This window comes from Gavia stellata, chromosome 3 (assembly GCF_030936135.1).
Source record: "Gavia stellata isolate bGavSte3 chromosome 3, bGavSte3.hap2, whole genome shotgun sequence".
In the NCBI taxonomy this organism is placed as follows: domain Eukaryota; kingdom Metazoa; phylum Chordata; class Aves; order Gaviiformes; family Gaviidae; genus Gavia; species Gavia stellata.
Window position 1 is genome coordinate 79,926,986 of NC_082596.1, and position 24,735 is coordinate 79,951,720.

A 24,735-nucleotide genomic window follows, 5' to 3' on the forward strand; every position below is an offset into this window, starting at 1 on the left:
AAGAAAGAGGAGGTCAGGCGGAGCAGTATACACCAAAGAATTGTGTCTGAAGCTTCACAAGTCAGAAGTAAAAGCTCACACACTTGCTACCAATAATCCACGTTTCTCACGTTTAGCTGACAGCAACAGGGGAGACTGAAAAAGCAGTCCTGCGGGTACATAACTGAGAAAGTTTGGAAAGCATAACTATTCACTCTGTGAAAAACAGATATTAAATATTTACATCAATTTAAATGCAGCTGTTCTGTTCTAAGTCAGAGAAAATCCGCAAGTGCATCGAAGACGCGCAAGGATTTTGGTAGCAGGATTTCCAAGGAAAGGACCCAAAAAGCAATTACCTGAGATGTAATATCTAAGCACCTGTCAGCCACGTCTGAAAAACAGGTGCTTAAGCTGGTATGACAAATCCATTGCCCAAACATGTGGGCTGTGGCTGCAAAGGAGAGGCTCTAACTAGTATTCACTGACGGGTGTCCTGTGGACTCGCAGCCTCGGAGGCCTTTGTGTGATCTCCCGTCTGAGCCTACAGCAGACTAAGCAGAGATGCCTAAAACAGGCTATGTATCTCACAGTGTCACTAAAACCATGGCTCGTCTGGCTGAGCGAGAGCCGAGCTTCCCAGTGGCCTGGCTGGAAGTTGGAGGTTGCTCGGTAGAGCGGAGTACAAGAAAAACATGTTACAGAAGTGTTGCACAAGCAGTCACCGTTAGCACTATAACCTTACCTGGTGTTTTAACATTTATCCTTGCTGTCAAGAATTGCACATCTACAGAAACCTCTTACTTGCTTCACTTCACTGTATTTAGCTGACTATATATTTTATTGTGTATTTTTTGCCCTGGAACAACGTGGTGGTGTGCTGGACGGCTGTGCCGACTTAACAGCTGGCTGTTCCTTTGTGTCTGGATTAATTATTGCTTTTCCATGCCCCATCAATGCACAGCCCAAAGTTATTAGCTGCTGGCTGGGCTGGGACTGCTGGTTTCCCTCAGGCAGTGCTGAGGCTCCTGTGCTGGTGACCAGGCTTGAATGATGGCGCCCGCTGGCTCGTTATCTGGCTTAAAGCCCCTCTGCAAATGCTTGGTAGCGACTGTCTTTCCGAGCTAGGAGGCCCAGCTCTGCTCTCCTGTTGTCGCCGCTAGCGCAGTTAGGTTGTCCTTGCTGCCTCACTAGCACACCCAGGACAGCCAGAGCTGCGGTGAACAGTCTGTCTTCTCCCTCACAGTATTTAATGGTTGAATCTGCGATGTTTCTTTCACCACATGCTGCGGTATACGTTCAGATCAAACCAAACTGCCGTTCAGGGCTCTGACTGTTTCAATGAGCGAACCATCCCCTTGGGTATGAGGTAATCTTTTCATGAGTCAAGTTTATTGGGTGGGGGGGTCATTAGGAAGAACATCCAGAGCAGAAGGATTCGCTGCGTGACTGAAATAATGTCCGGGCAGAGGCTGCCCAAAGGCTTGACGTGAGAGCAACTTTAACTTTCATCCCGGGAGATGAAGTACAAGCCTGATGGTGTACTCTTGCCTGAGTCCAAAAGTTTGTTTAGACGTGGACCCGTGTTGATGATGGCTTCTGGCAGTCATGATAAATGGTAGCTTGTGGTCAGGCGGAGATGCCTCCCTGCTGCACAGAGTTTCATCAGCTTGTGGTATTTACTAAAACTTTAGTCTTCGCAAAAAAAATAGATTTGTATCTTTCCTCATTATGCCTTTGACATTTGATCTATTTGGAGTTTCTTTACTTAAATATTTCATTGTCATGCTTAATCACCCCTCAATAACTAACATTTACAGAACTTCAGGGACTTCCCTATCTTCAGAGAAAACATTGACCAGCTGCATTTTTTAACATAGTATCACAGTCTTACAGTATTTCATTAAATACCCAATTAATTTAAATTGTGAAAATATAAATGGGCTTTTTGCTCTCAAATTACTCTGCTAAGTAGCTATTATCTAACAAAGTAGTTATTTAGTTAGTACATTTTATTTCAAAAAATTCTTTATAGCAATTGCCCTACCTGATTCCAAAATGTAGTAAATAGTCTGACTTAGTCTTCACATCTTGCCAAACACATTTTTCTTGCTTTCATGACATTTACTACTGTATATATATGTCCTGATACTTGGGTCATATGTCTGGTAAAGTGAGCAGAATCTTCAGGTGGCATAACTTACGTTTTGGTAGTACTGGTCCCTAGGTGATACAAATAAGATGTCTTTCATTGGTTAAAAAAAGAATTTCAGGGGTGACAGATTTTAAAAGGAGGTTCTGAAGCCATTATTCCTGTTGTAAAGCACTGGCTTTTAGTGAGACAGGCTCCTCATACTTTATGGAAAATGAATGAATGAAAATAGAACTGAATAGAAGTTGAGCATTAGTTTGATACACACTGCATGGCAAATTCCAGCAGGTTAGAAAGAAGAGCAGCTAGGTGGATGGCATACATGCCTAAAAGTCTGGTTTAGTTCTCTGCAACATGATACCTGAGGTGCCTTAAGCAAGTCGCTTAAGAATAATTCTCTGAAGAGAATCAGTTATGTGTCATAATGTCTGATGTCATACCTCTTAAATTTGAGGTACGCAGTCACCTGAATGGGACTCTCACTAGGAAACAGAAATCAAAGATCCCACTTCCTCCAGTGCTTGAGGAAGATCCAAATCCACATCAGTGGTTTTCTAGGATAATATTCCCAATGCTGAACAGTTTGTTATCCTAACGGAAGGGATTAGGAGAGACTGTTCCTTCCAGGACATGCCTCTTGGCTGTACTGGCTGCAGCACACTTAACCTACGGATCCATATTATCTTTACAGACAATTGCTCAGTCACAATGATGTCTCTACCAATACACTAAACAGGGTTAAAGAGTATTCTGTGGCTCCGAACTTTGTAGACCTGGCCTGGATTGGCCTGGCTTTGCCTGAGTGCATCCGCAACTTAGCAACTAGCCTTAAATCTTCTGTGGCTCCAGGATGTAAATATTATGTTTCTGCCTATCTTTCAGTTCATAGTGTCCGAAACAATGAGAGCGCTGTAACACAGCCTGTCAGCGGTGAAATAGAAGGTATGTGTTGCATGCATTACAGTGTGGCATAACAGCATATAAAAATGTTTGAGATTGCATAGTTGTCTGTGATAGCACTGAAGGACAGTGCAGGCCAAACAAATGTGGTACAGTCTTATCCGTGCTGCCTCGTGTTCTTGGTCTTTGGTTCAGCTGTCTCAGAGGCTGTGGGTAGGTGTGTGGCAAACCCATGCTAGGGAGCATACTAACAGTGAGGCAGTAAAAACAGAATAAGGCAGCCACGGAGTGCTTCAACATGTGTCTAAATCCTGTTCTAGAAAGGTGCAGAAGCACAGCCAAAAAAGGGTCAGTCCATGTACAAGAGCAAAACTTTAAGCATCTAAGTATCTTGACTGCTGGAAACAAAAATGCTCATTGAAGTAGAAAGGAGCTTTTAAGAATTAGGTGCCTAAATTGATTTCAGGCCTTCCTATGCCTCAGCTTATCAGCAATGATGGTAATCACATGCCCTTCTACTCAGTGTTGTGAGGATGAATAACATAACGATTTCACAGGATTCAAATAAAAGAATAATGAGGGCCAAACAAGGACTTTCAGTAGTTTGACCACAAGAACAGTAATGCAGTTTGACTGCAGTAATATCCTGCAGTGTTGTAGACTATCTCAGCTCTGTCGACTACAATTAACTGCAGTATTGTAAATTGACCATAGTATTGTGTGGAAATTTTCCAAGTCCAGATATCTGTGTAGCCACTTGGATGGTCACTGAAGCAGTAGTATGTGCCTAAACCTGGTTCCTCTGATATGACTGTTGATGACGATACAAAAAATTGTTATATATAATTATCCTTGCCCTCCCTCCTCTCAGCCATATGGCCCACATTATTCAAAAAGTTTCTCAAGATGTAGCACATTAACCTCCGAGCTGCACTGATGTCCAAGCTGGGCCAGGCTCTCTCTGCTTCACACTGTAAGCTACATGACAACACTATTTAGTGGTACCCTCTTCAGCCTCCAGAAATTGGAGGTTCATTGCAGAGTAATGTATTCACCCCTTCCCAGGCTAGGCTTAGTCCATCTTACTGTATGCTGGATAGCAGTCTGTCTGATGCCAGCGTTTGAGTGCTGTTAAGTGCTGGCAGAAATCCCAATTAGTTGTTTTTCCCTCTGTAGACCAGAGGAAATATTTTAGATGTCCTCTAGTGTGTGGCTTTTGGAGTGCCTTTAAATCTTCTGAGCGTTATGGAGCCCGTCTCCTTCAGGCTTCAGTGCTATTCGAGTAATATATTACTGCTTTCAACCACCATTCCCTTTGAAAGACACACCGTAGAAGAACTTGGTCAAGCACATAACATGATAACATTTTAGACTAGAAACAAGAAGGTCTTTGCTTGGGGTCACTGGCAACTTTATGAAGTAGCAAAAGGGTTAATAACTTTTGTATTTGAACTAGAGTGTGTGGACCGTGTTGTAGGGAAATGGGATCTCTGGTTTTGGGAGCTACATGCTCATTTCCAAGGTGATGTACGGTTTACTTCATTTGTAAAAATACTTTGTATTGTTCCTCACAGGAACAAAATCTACTAGCAATGGACCAACAGACTTGGAGTAAGGCCCCAGGCATGGTCTGAGACCTTTCCTCCCCTCCCCTGATGAAGGGGGGCTCCATTTAAAACTCCTCAAACCTAAGCACCCCAGCAGCTTTGCAGCTTCATGGGAGATGCTGGAAAGACTCAGCCCTGCTGGAGGCCTGACGCTGCCACCACCCAAAGCTCCTCTGGGGAATGAGCCCTTGGGGAGCCACGGGAAATGGGATGGCATCCCTGCTGGTAAATGAAACAGGGGGAGGACACAGGTTCACAGGACCTTGCCTGCTGGCTCTCTGCACTGTTGCTAGCACGTTCCCCAGGCCAGCCTTGGCCCACGCAGGCTGGTACTCCCTGAGATGCTGCCAGGACACAGTTCAGAGTTAGCAAGGGTCAGGAACTGTTCTTAGCTGGCATTGTGGGTCAGGACACACTGTTTTGGGAAGGAAGGGTTCAGTTGTATGCATACCAGTCATGCCATGATATTCGCCCTCAGGGCCAGAGCAGAGGGAATCTAGGTGATGATATGATTTAGGAATGAGAAACAGTCATTCCTGCAGTTTGGTGGATAGTATGCTGACACTATATTGAGGGGGATGTCTGTCCTTCATCTCATCTGGTCTCGCTTCTGGCCCCTGTGTACAAGATAGAGTTGAACTGGACCTTAGCAGTTGATTTCCAGACAGGGAATGGCCTGGCAGCAGGGGAGAGTGCCTTCTAGCCCAAATCACGCTTCAGGGAGTCACTGTCCCTGCCATGTGGCCCACACATCCCTCCCAACATCTACACCCATGTAATGCAGCCCCAGGACATGACCCAACATGTGGAAGAGAGTGGGGACCCCAGGAGGTCTGTAAAAGTGGGAAGATTTGCTGCAGTTTCAGACTGGGCTTACCTTCTTGGAAACTTGCCCCTGCAAACTGAGCTTCAACAGCCATCGTTTCAGAGGTTAACTTTTTAATGCTCCGATTTCCCACCTCTCTTGAAGTTGAAGGACTAGTTTCAGGTTGGCTTTCTAGTTTAAAAGAGAAAATTTCTGTATAGCAACTTTGGACTGAGGTTCTGCAAATGGGAGTTGTTCATCCGTGTGATTGTCTTTCTGTAGGGAATTTTTGAAAGTATTATTGCTCCAGTAGAGATATCTGATCCGTAAATTGATTAGCAATTGGTTGGTTGATCATCAGCTGATGTTTTTCATTCTGCTCCCATTGGAAGACTTGGCAGCTTTGCAGTTTAAATGCCCTCTGCTAGATTTCTAAACTATGCTTTAACAGACCACGAAGTCTAGTTGTGGCCTCAGCAGTGCGCATTAGGCAACTGTGGTTAAATAACTGATGGTTATGTCTCAGTGGACTAAGTCTATCAGAAATCAAAGCTATCTGACACTGAGTTCATTTTTATTGCTTTTTTTTTAAAATGTGAGCAAAACTTCTTTGTACTCAGAGGCAATTTTATCAAATTTTCAGCCCCTCATTACACAAAAAAAATCCCTCTGGCTGAAAAAAAAAGAAGAAAAGATTACATAGTAGTTTTTTCTTTGAGATTTGAGATTAACAGTTCTACTACAGGAACCATACCAGTTGCTACTTTTCTACCACTGAAGTAGGTGACACGGCTTATTACAGTTCAAAGGCAATTTTGGTATGATGGAGATCATTCCCCATCAATTTAATGCAAATTTAGATTTTTAATTAGTAGTATTTTATGTTTTATAGTAGTTCATGTTTTATATCATTATTCTAGACAACTTCAGGAAACCCGAGTAAAATATAAGCACATATGTATCTTTATTTTTGCAGATAACGTTATCAGAACGATAATAGAGTATGTGGATCACAATAACGTATTTGTGTTATAATGTCTGTCCCCATTTCAGATGTAGAGCTTCAAGTTTTTAATAAGTTGACCTGAAGATCTTTTTAAGCCAGAGAAAGCTGCATATTGAACATACAGTGCTAACTTACGGATATTAAATGGAGTTACAGTCTTGCCAGAAGCAAAATCCTGCTACGTGACAAGAGGTTTTTATTACTGTACATGTCCTACATTTTGTAAACAGTGAGAAAAATGAATATAATAATATTTGGTAAACTTAGCATCAGTATACAAATGAAATTATAAAAGATCGTGTGTTGTTGTTCTCTACAATTCTATGCAGTATAATATATGCACTTTAGCTTTCCCTTTTGAGTCTGTCTGGTGATTAACTCATCAGTCCTCTGATAACTATTGCAAGAATTATCCCTCAAATGGTGATAAATCTGATGCCTGTTATGTGTTATTTTCAGTGTTTTCAATGAAAATGCAAGATGGTCCTTTAAGGATTCTGCAAGCAGTAATTCAGATAAAAATCCGTTTAAATAAACACTGTGGATTGTTTAAATTTTAAGATTATTATAGGTCTACATGCTATAATATGACAAATATTAGATCCTACAGAATCTTTTTGTAACTAAAGACTGAGTGTTTATGGAATAGTTAGCAATGTCTGACAGAAGTTGACAAAACCCCCAGACTCTTGGTTTTGTTTTCATCGGGTACTATTGAATTATGATTCTGCTTTTAGAAGTCTTCAAATAAGCTTAGCTTTTACATCTGGCTTACTTTTTGCTAGATAGGGAGCAGCAGAGCTTCAGCTTGTCAAAATTGTTGAAGAACTTCAAAAGCCAGTGTTTTATCTCAGTTGAATGTGTCCAATATTTGTATCAGAAGTTTTCAAAGTACTGGCTCTATACTACTTTTGGCTTTCATGTATGTCCCCTCCGTGTAAGGTCATCCTCATATACACACAGTGTAGCCTAATTTTACATCTAATTTTTACTGTTTTGGAGAACACACCGGAACTATGAGTTGGCTTTCCTCCAGTATTTCCTGGTAATATAACAGGAAGCCTTGCCCTCTGCTATGGCACAACTGCAGGTGACAATCAAGTCCAATCAGCCTGGGCAGAACACCATGCTAGTACAGGCTTTGTTGTATCTGGCATGCCCGTGGGCAGTAAAGTGCCAAGTCCAACACTGACATTCTCAAAACGCTGCTAATCTGTTTCCTGTTCATGGAACTATCTCAGTTCCTCAGACCTGGAAGGTTCTTAGAGTGAACTTCTCATGGTGCCTAAGTTTCTGTGGCTGGGAAATCACACAGCCGCTCAGATACAGCTTGTTAGTTTTGTGTTGTAATGGATGGATAAAGACTCTTCAGGAAGGACAGGCTGGGAAGGCAAGAAGAAGGAGTTGCCCTTTATGTGAAAGAGCAGATGGAATGCATGGTGCTACACCTACGGCTGGGTGATGAGCCAGTGACAGCTTATCAGTAGGGATTAACGGCCAGACCAACATGGGTGATGTAGGTGTCTGCTGTGGACTGCCTGATCAGGAAGAATAAGGCGATGAGTCCTTCTTCAGACAACTGGAAGAAGCCGCACATTCACAGGCCTTGATCTTCTTGGGGTCTTTAATCACCCTGATATCTCCTGGAGGGGCAACCCAGCAGGCCACAAGCATTTCAGGAGGCTTCTGGAAGGCATCAGTGACAACTTCCTGACACAGAAGATTGAGGAGCCAACAAGGAGAGACACTCTGCTGGTGCTGATAGTGATAAACAAGGAAGGATTTGTAGAGGATATGAAGGTAAGGGGCAGTCTTGGTTGCAGTGACAAGAGATGGAGGAGTTCAGGATCCTGCAAGGAGGGAGCAGGGCTAAAAGCGGGATCACAACCCTGGGCTTCAGGAGAGCAGACTTTGGAAGAATCCCATGGATCACAGTCCTGGAGAGAAGAGGGGTCCAAGACTGTTGGTCAGTCAGGCCTGCAGGGATGTATGAGGAGTCTTGACTAAACAAACTAAAACAAGGAAGCATGTAAGATGTGGAAGCAGGGACAGGTGACCCAGGTGGAATACAGAGACACTGAGCATGCAGGGGCAGATTTAGTAAAGCCAAAGCTGATCTGGAGTTGAATCTGGTAAGGAACATGAAGGGTAACAAGAAGGGCTTCTACTAGTCCATAGGCAGCAAAAGAAAGACTAAGGAAAATGTGGGTCTGCTGCTGAATGGGGCCAGTGATCTAGTTACAGAGAGCACATAAGAGTCCAAGCTACTCAGCACTGTCTTTGCTTCACTCTTTACTGGTAAGATTTTCCTTCAGGAATCCCAAGCCCTTGAGACACATGGGAAAGTCTGGCGCAAGAAAGACTTACCTTCAGTGGAGGAGGATCAAGTTAGGGAACATTTAAACAAACTGGTCATACGTAAGTCCATGGGACCTGATGGAATGCACCCGTGAAGGCTGAGGGAGCTGGACAATGTTATTGGGAGGCAACTCTTGATTATCTTTGAAAGATCATTGTGATAAGAAGTTCCTAAGGACTGGAAGAAATCAAACGTCTCTCCTATCTTTAAGAAGGGTAAGACTGGCGATCCAGCGAACTGTAGACCAGTCAGGCTCACCTCGATCCCTAGGAAGGTGATGGAACAACTAATCCCAAAAAAACATTTCTGGATGCATGAAGGACAAGAAGCTTAAACAACCTGATAACCTTCTGCAATGAGATGACCAATCTGGTTTATCTCAGCTTTAGTAAGGCTTTTGGCAATGTATCCCGTAACACCCTCATAGACAAGCTGATCAAGTACAGGTCAGATGAGTAGACAGTGAGGTGGATTGAAAACTGGCTGAATTGCTGAGCTGAAAGGGTTGCGATCAGTGGCACAAAGTCCATCAGGGTGGCCAGCCACTAGTGATGTGTCCCAGGGGTCAAGACTGGGTCCAATCCTGTTTAACCTCTTTATTACTGACCTGGATGATGGGACTGAGTGCACACTTGGCAAATTTGCAGATGACAGAATTGGGAGGAGTGATTAAGACTACAGATGCTTGCACTGTCATTTAGAAGCACCTTGACTGCAGAAGGGGGCAGAGAGGAGCCTCATGAAGTCCAACAAACAAAAAATGCCATGTCCGACACCTGGGGAGGAAAAATCCCATGCACTAGTACAGGCTAGAGGCCAACTGTCTGGAAAGCAGATTTGCAGAGAAGGACCTGGGGGTCTTGGTTGCCAACAAGTTGAGCACAAGCCAATAGTGTGCCTTTAAAGTAAGAAAAGGCAACAGCACCCTCAGCTGCGTTAGAAAGAACATTGCCAGCAGGTTGACAGAGATGATTCTTTCCCTCTACTCAGCACTGGTGAGGCCACATCTAGAGTGCTGGATCCGCTTCTGGGCTCCCTGGTACAAGAAAGACATGGACTTACTGGAGGAAGACTGAAGAGCCACAAACATTATGAAGGGACTGGAGCATCTCTCATATGAGGAGAGGGTGAGAGAGCTGGGACTGTTCAGCCTGGAGAAGGGAGGGCTCAGGGGGATCTCATCAATGTGTAAAAATACCTGAAGGGAGGATGTAGAGGAGATGACACCAGACTTTTCTCAGTAGTGCCCAGTGACAAGCCAAGAGGCAATGTACACAAACTGACACACATGAAATTCTACTTAAACATGGGAAAACCACTTTTTTATTGTGAGGGTGAGTGAGCACTGGAATGGGTAGTCCAGAGAGTCTCCACCCACAGATATGTCAAAAGCTGACTGGACATGACCATAAGCAACCTGCTCTAGGTGACCCTATTTTGAGCAAGGGTGTTGGACTAGACAATCTTCAGAGGTCCTTTCAGCCTCAGTGATTCCCTGATTTTGTGATTCTGTTTTATCTCAGTTTCCAAGGTATGTTTTTCTATCTTACAGGGATACTACAACAGATGATGAAGACTGTGAGGTGCTTAAGCACTGCGGTAATAGTATGAGAAATTACCTATAAAGCCTAGCTTTGAAAATGTAGTTTTTCCCGTAGTATATTGAAGAAATACGAGGCTGGTGATGTCCTCCTTCATGCCTAAATACATTGCTCACTGAACCATGTGCAGTATCAGGTGTTTTAAATACAGTCATTTGCTATTTGTCTGTAACAGAGATACAGTTCAGGCAGTCCAGGCATATTTAAAAACTGTATCAGAAACTTAAAGTGACATGGAGTCAGTGCAATGAGTGCTATACTAAGAGTTTTCCATCTTTGTTTTCTGTCAAGGTTTAGCAATCATTTTGTAGACTGCACTGCCAAGACAAGATTCTGGTACAAATGTGTTTATTTATTTATTTATTTATTTAAAGAGGAAATTTACTTTGGTATATATTCTAAGTAGCAAAATAGAAATATTCCACAATTTGAAAAGCCTGATGTTAAGTTACATTGTGTCATTGTTTTCCTGTCATGGCATATTTCATCATTGCCAAGCAGGGTACATTTCTGTAACGCCATGGCAGATTCTCAGTGGAATGCAGTTTTTATCTACCATGTTAATGAATGGTTTAATAATACATTAAGAAAGACTACTTACATAAAATGCTTTCATGATGGATGTCAGAACAGTTTCTAGAATGGATTTGTTTTAACAAAGGCAAATGTGCTTCTTCAGGCATCTGTGGGATTGCTACTAATAAAAGGAATGAACATCATTAAATTGGTAACATCATGTGCCTACGCTTTTATTATCCGTACTTTTTCTTTTATTACATTTTACTAGATGTTTTTGAAAATAAACTGTAAAACACTCTTTGCCACATTTATCAGTAGAGTTGGAGAACCTGTGTTCATTGCAGTGTTCCCCAAAGTGTCTTCCCCTTGTAGCATGTATTTAAATACATCTAAGACACACACCCACACAGAGGTTAGAAGACTGCCACTCTGTCTATTAGGCTGATGTTCCCTGGCAATAATCAATAGCAAATGAAGATTCTATAAAAAAATGCAATCACTGTTCTCTATTTGAGAGACTGTTATAAGCGCTTTTTTTTTTTTCTTTGTCTGGCAAGTCATAGCTGCATTTTCAACCTAAGCTGGAATAAAGGCTCTACCAGGCAATTTAGATTATTATCCTAAAGGACTGAGCACCAAACCTTTCTTCTTAGTGTTTCTGTAAAGATATAATTAGAAAAGTTATGTATAATTTTTTATGAAAGTTATGTATAATTTTTTTATGTTTCTGCACACAGAAACAAGACAGGTGGGAAAAAGAGAAATCCTGAGTAAAAGTAGAAAAAGAATGAGAGATTGAAGGGTAATACAGATTTCTTTACAATACTGAAACTCCTTAGGATTATAAAATAGCAACTCTTGTTGAATGTTTCCCGCTCTAATGTTATATTAGTCTCTAAAATAATGTACAAAATAATTTTAATTAGTAGTCAATACCTGCAAAATATCTAGCCTTTCATTTGCTTGCTGAAGTAGGAAAAAAGTTGTGAATTACATTTATCTTGTATAAAAGCATATTTACGTTATGTACATCCTAGGTAATGCACTTGGGAGCCAATCTTTCCTCCATGCATGATACTCTCATTTTTCTGAGCATAGTAAACCTCAGATTAAATTATTTATTCAGTCTTCCATTACTATGTTTTTGCTGCATAGGAACCAAGCAGTTGCAAGGTTATATGAAATATATTTCTCTTCAAGCCTGAAATTCTGCCTCTGGCAGTGGCCAGCACTTGGTGCATCAGAGGAGGGCAGCAAACAAACAAAACAAAATCTATAGTTCATATATCCGATTGTGTACTACTAAACATCTAGGGGAGAAATTTCATCTTCATCCTTGCTAAGATCATTATTAGACCCAGAGCAAGAGACTTGAATGCCCGTGTTTCTAACATTTATGTCTTAATTTTGTCCAAAACAAATTTTTGGAAACCTACTGCTGGTAAAAGAAATATCTAGTGTAATACATGCATATAATATATGTACGTATGTATGCATTTCAAGTAAATATGTGTGTGTATATATATGTAGGTGTATCAAGTAAAACACGAAGAAAATACCAGATAATTTTAGTCAGGCGTAAGATATTTATTCTGAGAAATCTTTTACATTGTTAGTTCCATTGATGAAAATAACATTTAAAGATCAATTGCAAATTGTTCTTAAAGTATTCCTTTTCTGAGGTTTTTGCCTTGAAAGCTGTACTCTAAAGCTTTGACAAGTTTCCAGGGGAACTAATGGCTACAAATGTGACTGATAATTGAATAATACAGTTTTATTTCTTAATGGTCCTACTAAATCTAATTGGCACAATGCACTTCCTGAAATCTTTGTGTCTTGAAAAAGTGACTCTTCTTTCTTCAATTCTGTAAGAAATACATAATTAGTCCTCATTATTACACATCAGTATGATTTATCCTTTCTCCTACCACTCTAGCAAGCTGGGAAAAGATGTTTACAAGCAGACCCACATAGCCACTTGGACAGGATTTAGATAGCTAAGACCAACACAGTCCTCAAAACCCTGTGCTCTACTCACACCTGACTCCCTTAAATTTTTAAAATTTTTTTGCATTCATATTACGCATGCACTTCTGCTTGTGAGCAAACTTAGAAGTGTCTCAGTCTTGACAGGGCAGAGCCTCTCGAAATCTATTCATGCATGAGCCCTGTTAGCAGCCATTAGACAGGTACTTGGCCACCTATTTTGCCAGAGGGACCCTTTCAACAGGCACTGCCTAAGTGCATTTAATGGCTGGTTATCTGCTCAGAGGGCAGCAGCGGCTGCCATTCTCCTCCACTTCCACTTGCTTCTCCTCAGTGGCTCTACGGTTAGCGCACTGGCTCAGGCAACCTGAATTTAAGTCCCTGCTTTTGCTTCGCAGAAGCTGATTTTTAGAATCCAGCTTTGGCGAGGCATACGTTATTCTATTTGTGCTTTTTCTGTATTTGAGGCTTCTCAAAAATGTCCTCCAGTTGAGTGAATAAATTGAGAGCTTCATCTTGGAAAAAAGGCAGATTTTTAACAGATTTTATGATTTCCTGTGTTTTGTATTTCATGTATCCAGAAACCTCGAGGCTTCTGTCATCCAAACAAGTTCCCTGAAAGGAGTAATTATTCCCACTTTACTATGCTAATCTACAAATGCTGTTTTTCTTGGGAAGGTCATTTTCCATGATATCTCAAGCCTTGAGCTCCCAGCTAAAAACAGCAACAGGGATCCCAGACGTGCCAGTCGTTTTTGCGAGGCAGACTCTTAATAATAGACCAGCTGTGGGAGGTGCAAATATCTGCAGAGCAAACCCTCCTGCATCCTCTAGGGAAGGATGGGAAGGGAAGCCAAGAGGGCTGTGCCAGGTGTGAGGAAGCAGCAAGGTCCTAAAAGAGACCTGTACGGGAGAGATGTGGTATAAACCAAAAGCCCCTGGAGATAGGGGAAAGGAGGTCAGCTGGTGGCAGACAAAGAAGGAACCACTACTAGGGTAGTGGTTGCTATTTGCCATCTAGGGGAGCATCAGACGAAGTCAGCTGGTGGCGAGTTCATAACAAACACATGGAGGCAATTTCTCATATATCATGTAGCTCACCTTTCAAATGCCTTTCCATCGGATGGTGCAAATGCTGGAAGTTTCCATGAACTAAGAGTTAACTGGACAATTCTGGGGAGAAGCAAATTAACTGAAAGTTATTGAGTACCAAGTCACCACATCTGGCTCAGGTGGTCCGTGAGTCATAAGCTGTGGAATGCCAGGAGAGAATCTGGGGAGATATTCAAAAGCCGTCTGGACATGGTCCTGGGCAACCAGCTCTAGGTGGCCGTGCTTGAGCAGGGGAATTGGACAAGATTACCTTCAGAGGTCCCTTCCAACCTCAGCCCTTCTGTGACTCTGTGTGATTCTATGACATAGAGCACATTGTTACAATCAAAATCTTGTTATAGGCTTATATGTGGAACCAAGACTTTATTGTTAGCCCAGCTAATGGTTTAACAGTCTACTTGTAAAAAATGTACAGTAATAATGCAGTTTAAATTGTTATACAAGAAAACTTTTGATACCTACCCCTTTTCTCTGGTGTTGCATTCACACTTCTGATGTCCCTCTTGGTGCCAAAATAAAGACTTGAGTCTTCCTCAAGATGAATGGTGGGAGTCAGAACAAGTCATCGGCATTCTCAGGTCTTGGCTGGGCACAGTGCAATGTCTGTGATGGGGGTCTCCCTTTCTCCTCAGTCTTGGGTTCTGCTCTGGGCTATTTGTATAAGTTTTCCTATCACAGCCTGCCTCCTTCTCCCTGCTTCCCTAACAAAGTTTGGGAGCTGCACGCTGACCTCCTCCAGCAATGTTATCCCGGAGGGGCTGGGGTTTTTCCAGCAGTGACTACTTAGGGATGCCAGCCCCCTGCCCCATGCGCTCCCAGAGTGAAGCCAGCACAGGGAGGCCACAGGCACGTGGCCATCAGGCAATTGCTGCCACGGCTAAAACCAGCTCCCACTGAGGCAGGGCCAGACACATCCCAAGACCCTGCACTGCCAGCTGCCCACCAAGCCTTGTGCTAGTGATGACAAAACTAATATTTACTGGGTTGCAATATGCTTGCCCTGTTTTTTCCTCTGCCCTAAGTTTTGGTCAGTTTTTCCTAGTTTTGGTCATTGTCACAAATAAGATACAGATTGTTGGACTTTTGGATCCACCTAGTACATCTGCTCTTATTTGCCAATGCAAGGCTCCTTCTCTTATTTAGGGCTGATTAGCTGAGGGAAAGGGTCATGAAGGGGGAATTGGATCTTCAAAATTCACATTGGATCTTTCTGTTCGTCCATCCCTAGTCAACAGATATTCTACAAATCACTTAGAGTCACTTCTGAGTCTCTTCTGATCTTCCCCAAAAAGGTAATTTTTCTATGAAAAAACTATTTTGTTGCCTCAGAATGACAACAAAATAAGTTTTCACCTCCTTTTTGGACAGAAAAGTTCAAGCATGCCTGTATTTCTGCAAAGCCTTGAGCCAGCTCTACCTCAGGTTAGAAATGTGGGATTCATATCATACTTTTACTCAAGCTTCATCATATATTTTACTCAAGCAAATTCCCTCAGAAATCAATGGAGTAAAAGCTTTGGGGTTTGCAATAGTTGCAATGAAAATATCAGTCAATAAATAATTCTGCAGGACATCCACAGTGCTTTCAAAAAAGATGAGTCTTTCCTCATTATACTAAACTTGCAGAAATATTTTCTCTACTACAGAGTGCTATATGTCAAAATAAGACTACAGCTTGCCACTAAACCAAGGTAAACAACTTCATGAATAAAACTTTCAGAACACGCAATTTTGATTGTGCAAGACTTGACAAAAGTAGAGAAGATAAGGAAGGGGCGTCGGCCTCCTCCAATGTGCAGGGCAAGTCACCAGATCATGGTGAAAGATGCTCCTGCCAGACTTCATTCAACATTAGGAGTGCTACAATTTTGCTCCAATTTTAGTGTCTTTTGCCTTTTTGCCTTTACTCAATCAGCACAGTATGTCAAACCCTCCAGGTGCCGAGAGGTCTATGGCCACATGTACACTGCTCTTCCAGGAGGGGTCCTGGGCTTCTGAGCCATAAAAAACATGATTCTGCTCTGATAATATGCTTTACCCTCTGTTGTTTGATACATTTTTCTCCATTCCTTGCTACCCTTCTTTAAAATCAAATTTAAATTAAAAGCAAGAAAAAGGAAAGACTCAACTTCTTAGTTATTCCTGGACTGTTTGGCTAGAGTTATGCTGTCAGACCCAGATCAATAATCACATCTGACAATGTCAAGTGAAAGTTTATGGTTGACTAAAGGGAAATAAAATAAAATTTAGTATAGAAGGCATTTGTTTGCAGAATGATAATTTTTCTCCATTACCTTATCTAGAGTTGTCACAGAGATAGACTGCATGCAAGACACTGAAGAGTACTAAAAAGGCCACAAAGTGTTTATTTATAGACAGTTGAAATATTTCCCAGAGGCCTAACTTATCTGCAGCACCCTTTTTACCCCAGTGTAAATGGACTCTGATTTTAAATGCAGAAGCTAGCCCCTAATATACATTTAAGTGATCTTCATCACTTCTCACAGCAGAAAATTCCTCCTCTTTATGCAAATATCTTTCCATTCCAGCACACAGCATGGGCAGAAAAAAGGCTCAGGGGCAGGTATGTGCCTGGCAGAAAGGACAGAGAATTGCTTCAGGTTTTGAAATTGTGTCCTATATTTAACAGGGCTGAGAGAAGCTCAGCAGTGAATTTCCTTAAAAGCGAAACTCCTTAGTCTGTCTAGATAATTTCCCAGCTTGTAAAAGATGTAGAGAAATTAAAGTACAATTCCAAGTGGTCTTTAGATTTTTTTTTTCTTACAGTTAATTTGTAAACTTTGTACAGTAGTACTCCAACAAGTCCTGCATTTCACTAACCACAAGACACAGGAATACTACTATTACTACTGCTACTACAATTCCAAGTGCCTTAATTGTTGACAAATGACAATAGTAATCCATACCTCCCATTGGGTTAGTTTTGCACTGAAGTGTAGTGTTTAGGTTAAGGCGGTGCTTGATACATCTCTCTGGAATCAGTGTCTTCCTTAATGTTCTGAAACAACAAACACAGATGCATTTCTTTTAACTGATCTTTATGCTTGCGGAAGGCTGTGTATCTTTCCTTTTATTTTAGTTAAAAGCCGTTTTAAGGTTTTCCAGTAATTATTTGTTGTTTAGATAAACATTAATATTCAAAATCCATTCCTCATTTCCAATGCATCTGCATACAACATTTTTAGAGTAAGTCCATACATTTGTGAAATATCTTGCTCGTCCCATTCATCATGGCAAGAACCATCCGTTTGTACCTGGCACTCTGCTAGGTAACTGAGAAAAGAAGTTCCTACATCAAGAAGCAGGCAAAAATTCTTTCTTCTTTTGAGGTTATTTATAAAATTACTTATTTTGCAATCACATGCAGGGACTCAGGTTAGAGTGAGGCTCTACTCTGTGGGAAGGCTTATGAAGCAGAAGCACATCCTATATTTATATATATTTATATATATATTTCTAGTCCAACACCCCAGCCACGTTGGGATTTATTTCTACTTTGGCAGGGCCCTACTGTCAAGCACATAGAGGAGTGCTTGAAGGACTGGACCAAGCTAAGGTATGCGCCAAGAATAAGCATAAAGATCAACAGAGAGGTGGAGAAGACAGGCAGAACAAAAATATAAGCATATGGTAAGAGAAAACATCTGTGAGAAGTAAGACACTCATTTTTTTATTTTCATTTTAATTGAAAAATACCAGATGTAACCTATGGAAAATGTTACAACTAGCAGAAATAAAAAGTTATTAATGAAAGGCATATTTCTGCTATGAGTTTTATCAGAAGTTCCTACAAATACTTGGCCTTCCTCTGACATAATTCATATTTTTATTTTCTAGGGTCTTGGGAGATACATGAAGCAAATCACAACCACGCTGAAGCTTTACTCGTTCAGGAGACATTTTGCAAAACAGATGACATTGGAGATGCCCCAGCTAAAAGACATCCAATTCAATAAATGCAGCATGCTCCATTATTTGATGTAGTCCAACTTGAAATAAACAAGATCCTGATTCTCTATCATTAAAAAAAAAAATAAATAATCCCAGAACTGGGAAAAGGTTGCTATAGTAAAGTATATCCTTTTACACAGCTTTCATCTCCAATGCAATACAACACACTTTGCTTTGGTAAGGCTTGCGCTTCTTTTGGGATTTCTGGAGCTGGATGGTCAGAACATTTTCCTTCATAAGAGGTATATCAAGAGAGAGCTGAACGAGAAGCTCCCACTTCAGTAACTGAGCTGTCACATACAATCTATTTCTGTCCTCTTTTTTCTGTGAGATACTGCCTTTGGCACCTGACCCTGGGAGAGGATGCAGGAGCCTGCAGGGAGCCAGGCACCTTCCTCTTCATTAGGGTAAAGCATCCAGGCTCTAAAGAGGGCAAAATGCAAGACAGACATCTCAGCTTTTTTTTTTTTCCTTTTTGGTTGGGTAAGCTAGCTGCCTGGCAGGGCCAGCCAGCTGGCTTGTGTGGATCCCTTAGGCACATATCCCTCTGTCTCCATGGATTATACAGAGAACATAAGCCTGAAAAAACTTCTGTATTCTACCTTGTTGATGGCTTCATGACACCAGGGTGCAAGATTTAAGAGTATGAGAAGAAAAAGTTGTGACAGATGATAGTCAAATTGCTGAAAGGTCCTCAGATGATAAAGAGTGTAGCCTACTTTAAAAATTTCGGGATGCTCATGTTAGAGATCATATAAGGCTTTGGTTTAATGGAGCTTCTTCCTTACATGAATCTAGCTGGAAATCTTGCAGTCCAGTTGAGGTTATTGTACAGAACACATCTCTATTCTATTTTACATCCTATCTTATACTTTCAGTACATATGTATACAGAGCCTGTAGATTTAATACATGATTTTCAGTGCATCAGTGTTCAGATGACTAGAGGCCAAGATGTTCTGATCTCAGTATAAACTTTTCATTGTTTTGTCACAACAAACTTGGTAGTCTAAAAAGCAGACACTGAACACAGTGCCACTAGCTTTGCCTTGATGCTTTTTTCCCTCATGTCCCATTTTCCCAAAACACACAGCAAAGTTATAAAAAATTGAAAAGTAGAACTATTAATGAGTCTCAGCCAACATGACAGTTTTTTCTTTTTTTCCGTGCATAAAAGAACCATGCTTTTTTTTTTCTTTTCAGTGTAGCACAGTTCCTTAAGGCATCTAATCATAAAAATGTTGGCTCCAATCAAGGAAAGAGAGTGAAATGTTTAGCCCAGCCTAAGTCAAAACCTATTGAAAAATCCCTGTCAAGAACATAGTCTAATGCAAGATGGCTGCTAGAACTGGTGAGCGGCTAAAAAGAGCATCAAAGGTAAAATTACTAACACTATAGTTGAAATGATGTGTGAAAAACTGGAATAAAAAAAGGTAATTAACTTTGAGACTGTTGCCAGAGCAAAGGCAGCATAATGAGCACTACAGATTATTCAAAATTGGGGGATTCAGTTTTGTTCCTAAAATAGAATGCAGATTACCTTTTGAATGTCTTCATTTTACAGTCTTGTTTGTGAGTAATCCCATGAACAGCTGTTTAGCCCAACATTTTGAGCAAAGAGCCCAAATGACTGACCTGATGTAACCTCTTTGCAGCTACTACCCCTCATTTATACTGCAGTCAGAGGCTGACACCAGTCTGCAATGGCTGGAGTTAGTTAATGAATAGATTATTTTCTTTTCCTGTTTTTAGGACTTCACTGAAGAAATACTAGTGAATAGCCAGGCTGTGGGCAAAAGTAATAAAGATCTTACTACATAAAAGGACAAACAGGAATTAATTAATTATGCCTGAGATGTGCAAAACTGCATTGCAAACTAAACACAAAGGATTTTACTACTTGATATTTCACATGTGTTTGATTCTTGCTTTCACACACATGTTTAAAACCTTTGCATGTTCCAATTTTGTCCTTACAGATAAGCCCATCTTCTGAATGTTGGATTGTTTTAGGACATGGGCAGTTTGTAGCTGCAAGTGTACCTTTCAGTCTGCACCATTACACAGACAACTCTCTAAATTAGAGTTGGGCATGGTTTCCACAAGTGGTTTCTAGGAAAAGGAAAACATTGCCTAATTTGAATTTTAGTTTCCATGAGTTGACATTCTTTGTATTTTACAATTGAGGCTTCACCAATGTAGAAAGCAAAAGTTTGCTTCAGCATTTCAGAACAGAGCCTCATGTCTGGGTCGTCTTGTGCTTAATTGCCAAATCTGTAGTAACCCTTCTTTGCTATAGTCAGTATGTGCCTTACTACTATGCACTAATGACAGAGTTACAAGTAATTAGGTTCTAGCATTTCTGGGGGAAAGCAGACATTTTTTATCTCATTAGAATCTTGAAATATTCAGGGAAAAGGCTTACGGGACACTCTGGAAGGAAACCTTTCTCCTTTGTGGAGCCTCATGTGAAAGTCCTGAAAACTTTCTTAGTCAATGTGTTTTGCTGGTGCATTTTGGATCACAAAGGCTGTCTAAGGGAATGGTTTGGTGCAGTTTTGAAGCAAACCGCATTTCCATTTACCACCTTCTGGTAATCTCTCAATATGGCTTAGGTGCACAGAAACCAGATCTACTTGGAGAAAACTCAACTGGATGCCCTTCTTCAAAAATCACTCTAACATTTAAATGGGGACTTTAAGTTCTGAACTATTGGGTGGAACGCATCCAATTTTCCAGTGTAATGTTTTTTCTTTAGAAAGTTTTGAACCGCATATATAGTAAAAGCACTTGGGCCAGGGGATCAGGCTAAAATTAATCTGAATTAAATTTCCTGTCAGGGAGCAGCAAGAGCAGGCTGCTGCACAAGGGAAGGCGAGCTGAGGGCTCAGGATGATGGCGGGACAGGCAGGGGCACCATCCTCAAGGAAAAGGGGGGCAGAGCAATGTGCCTGAACAAGAAGAGCACAGCAGTAACCAGGCTCAGCTGACAACGATCACCAAAAATGTCTGAAGTGATGAAGCAGATCTGAGGTCAAGCCAGGAGGTCATGTCAGCAAGGCAAGGTCAGGATCAGCAAGATGCATGGCTGGGCACAGGTGTACCTACCATGCAGCTCAGACAAGAAGAAAGGGCCTGAGCTGAAATGCAGCTCCTGAGCATAAGGTGCAGGCCCCAGACAAGGCTTCTCGCAGCTCTTTCTCACAGCATAGCTGTTTTCACAGCAGAATAATGCAAGGTTTCACTGCTGCACCATATCAGAGGTGATCCTGAACACAAGACGCTAAATCCTGTTTAGTTTGCAGATCCTGTTGGTGCACTGTTGCGTTAAAAGGAATGCAGTTCCGAAATTTGTCTGTCAGAGTCCCAGGACTTTCACTGATTCGTTTATCAGAGCCCCAGCAAAAGGATTTGCACTGAACAGATGAACAGAAATCTAAATTAGTTATTTTATTGAAAGTGACAGAAACAGATTCGAGATTGCCATTGATAAATTCACTAACAGCAATAGTGCTACTAATTAAGGTTAATATTGCTAGCAAACTTGATCGTAATACAAGAACCCGGGGATAACTTTCACCCAGAGGGTGAGAGGCGCAGTGCTTCCCCAGAGAGGCGTCCCTGCCTGGGGTGGAGGAAGAGAACGCAGCCCATCGACTGGTCCGTCAGGTATCGAGGTTCTTCTCTCCCACTTTAACAATCATTTTCTCTGTCTTTTATCCCCAGAACTACGAGGTTCCCCCCCAATATGTGACGTGTAGTATGATTTGGGTGGAGAGATGAGTGCTATAGTCATATATGTTTAGCATGATCTCTATAATCTTCATTAGCATATGTAGGGGTGTGAGTTGTAATATGCATTTCACTGGTAATGAGGCAAAGGTCAGTTATCGGACATGAAGCCTTTCGAAGAAACAAAGAACCCTTCAGATTCCTGTCATTTTACTGTCTTTGCTGACCACAAGCAGGGCTGTCCTGCCTCCACAAGGTCCCCTCATTATCTGCACCCTGTGTTAGCCGGGCAAGTCTCCACTCCCCTGGGTTGCACAAGAGATAGCAAGGGCAGTCTTAACAGTTCTTGGTTCCACCTCATTATCCAAATTCCACATGCACTCATGGCCAATTTAACCCAGGACTTGCAGGTTCTTCCAAACAGGAGACTCTATGAGCTTTACAAACTGAGCAGGAGCTGGGGTTAGTGAACTGTGAGATAGTGATGCAAGGAAGATTTATAGGTAATTTTATATTCTGTCCCTCATTCTCCTGTCACATTTGAGGACCTCTCTCCTAACTCTCTTGACTCTTCCTCTCTGTTGTTTTGTTCTCTGATCATCCAGATATTTGTTTCATCTTGCCAGAAACTGATAGGCATTTCATTAAGCAGGTCATGTCTGAGGTTTTACCTTTTCTCATGTGTGGAAAGACCCTATGTAGGCTCAGGGTGCTTTTCCCAAGCAGTCTAGGCAGCTGCTTTGGGCCAGCAGGAGTGAAGACTTGCCAAGCAAATGAGAGGACACACTTGGTTTTGTCTGCAGAAAGAGAGCTCTTGCTCTTGAGTTTTCTGTGCCATGAAAAGAATTTCTGCACCAGCCAAAATTTGTCTAAGCATCAGCCTGAGATTAGCTGAGGCTCAAGTTAAATTTGTTCAAAACTTGGCCTGTCCCACAGAAATTCAGTCCTTGTTTCCCAGAATCTTTTACAGGACTTAGGCCCATGTTAAATACTCCCACCACAGTCCCAGGATCAGACTAATATTGCCTTATTCCTTATTTTGTTATGAAGTATCACGTAATTCCAACCCAAGCAGTGTACTTACGCTAACAAACTGAAATCTAGATCTGTTTTTTCTTTTTTTTTTTTTTTTTAAATCATCATGTAGGATCATGAAATCATTAGCAGGTAAGACCATTTTGCTGTCAGTACATCACCAACATTTGGGCTGGTTTGCTCTTTTCCTGTCCACCATGGTAAAGTTGGTGTTCAAGGTGGATCCCACTGCACTCTTCTCACAAAATGCCAGTGAAGTAATTCCAGAGTAACTCCACCGACTCCCATGGAAGTAGGAAGTGTCCAGTGCCTTTGAAAATCAAGCTCCTTATTTAAAGACTTAACTCCAGGCATGCAAGTCTCAGTAAAGCTTAGCTTTCAGTGCTGAAATCAGAGGATGATAAAGGGGTATGGAAGAGAAGCACAGGAGAATGATACAGTGCAGAAACCTGGCAGCTGTTAGACACAGAAAGAAAAAAGAGGAAAGAACTGTGAAATGGGCTTTGAAAGAGGTTTGGGGGAAAGATTTGAAAGTCACAGGCAAGATGTCCCAGCTGGATTTCACAAATTTTATACAGACACCCTAAATTCTTAAGGTTTGAAGTCCTTGTTTTAGACCTACTGGAAGAAAAATTTCAGGAAGTGTTCCCAGTATTCCCAGCTAATCTGTCTGTCTTGGGAAATTTTAGCAAGAGAGTGCCGGGCAATTTAGATTTCCAGCTCTCACTTAGAGTAAAACTAATTGTACAAAACCCAGCAGTGACAGAGGTGTTTAATTAAATGAGGTAATCTGATGAACAAAATAGAAAATCTTTTATTATGGGTGGAACTTTCAAGCTAAAGACTGCATTGTATATATGTGGGAAAGAACAGAGAGTATGATAAATAAGAGCAGAATTATTTCTGGTTTTACCGTCCAAGTCAAGCTGGTAAATTTGAGAGCTCTTCTACTGTTTTTATTATCACCACATGCCATGATTAGATTCATTGATATCAGGATGTAACAACAAATTCAGGCCTCTAAAAAGAAGCAAGTTTTACTTTTAGTCTATTTATGATACAGGTAAGGGCTTTTGAAGCACGCCAATTTCTGCCACAAGGGTAAACAGGGTATAAATATATAGACAGGGACAGACATTCCCTGGTAAGTAGACCTTTTTGAGGTAGACCTGCCAAATGTTGATCATCTTAGCAGTGGAAGGTGTATATGGTTGCTCAATAGACTACAACAATTATTTTGTAAAGCGACAGCTCCCTCAGAATCCCCCTCACCTTCTGTGTATGTTTGTACTCAGCTCTGAGTCATTGCTGCATGATCTGGTTTTTATATCTGCGAAGACAGTCCACTTCTATCCCATGACAGGCGTAGTCTGCCAATAGTGTAGTGTGATTTCCCCCGGCATGCAAAGACCAACACACCAATGCATCCCACTTATTAATGCCACAAGGACTGGGAAATAATTGCGCTGGTTTTGCAGTTATTCAACTTGCTGCCCTACTCTTCTCCTCTGTGAGAGTGTGTGCGCACACGCGTGTGTTTGTGTGTGGGGGGAGTGTGTGTGTGATTTTAAGGAACTTACAAACAGCTCCATTTGTGCTGAAGGATTGATCTATGGAACAGGTTTCTGAATTAGCCCAGGCTAAGAAAGAGCAGATGAAAGCTGAGCGGATGGAACGGAACAGTTGTGAAATCCTCCTTTTCCTCCATTGACTTAATGATGGGTAATGATTTCCCAGTCTGTTCTTCAGCCATTTGGTAGAGCTAACATGATGGCATATTTTTACTTAATCAGTGATTATTATATTAATATAAACTGCAGTTTGTGAAATGTAGCAAAAAACCTCAATGTGTCAATCACAGAATCATTAAGGCTGGAAAAGACCTGTAAAATCATCAAGTCCAATCATTGACCCAACACCACCATGCCCACTAAACCACATCCCGCAATGCCATGTCCACACATTCCTTG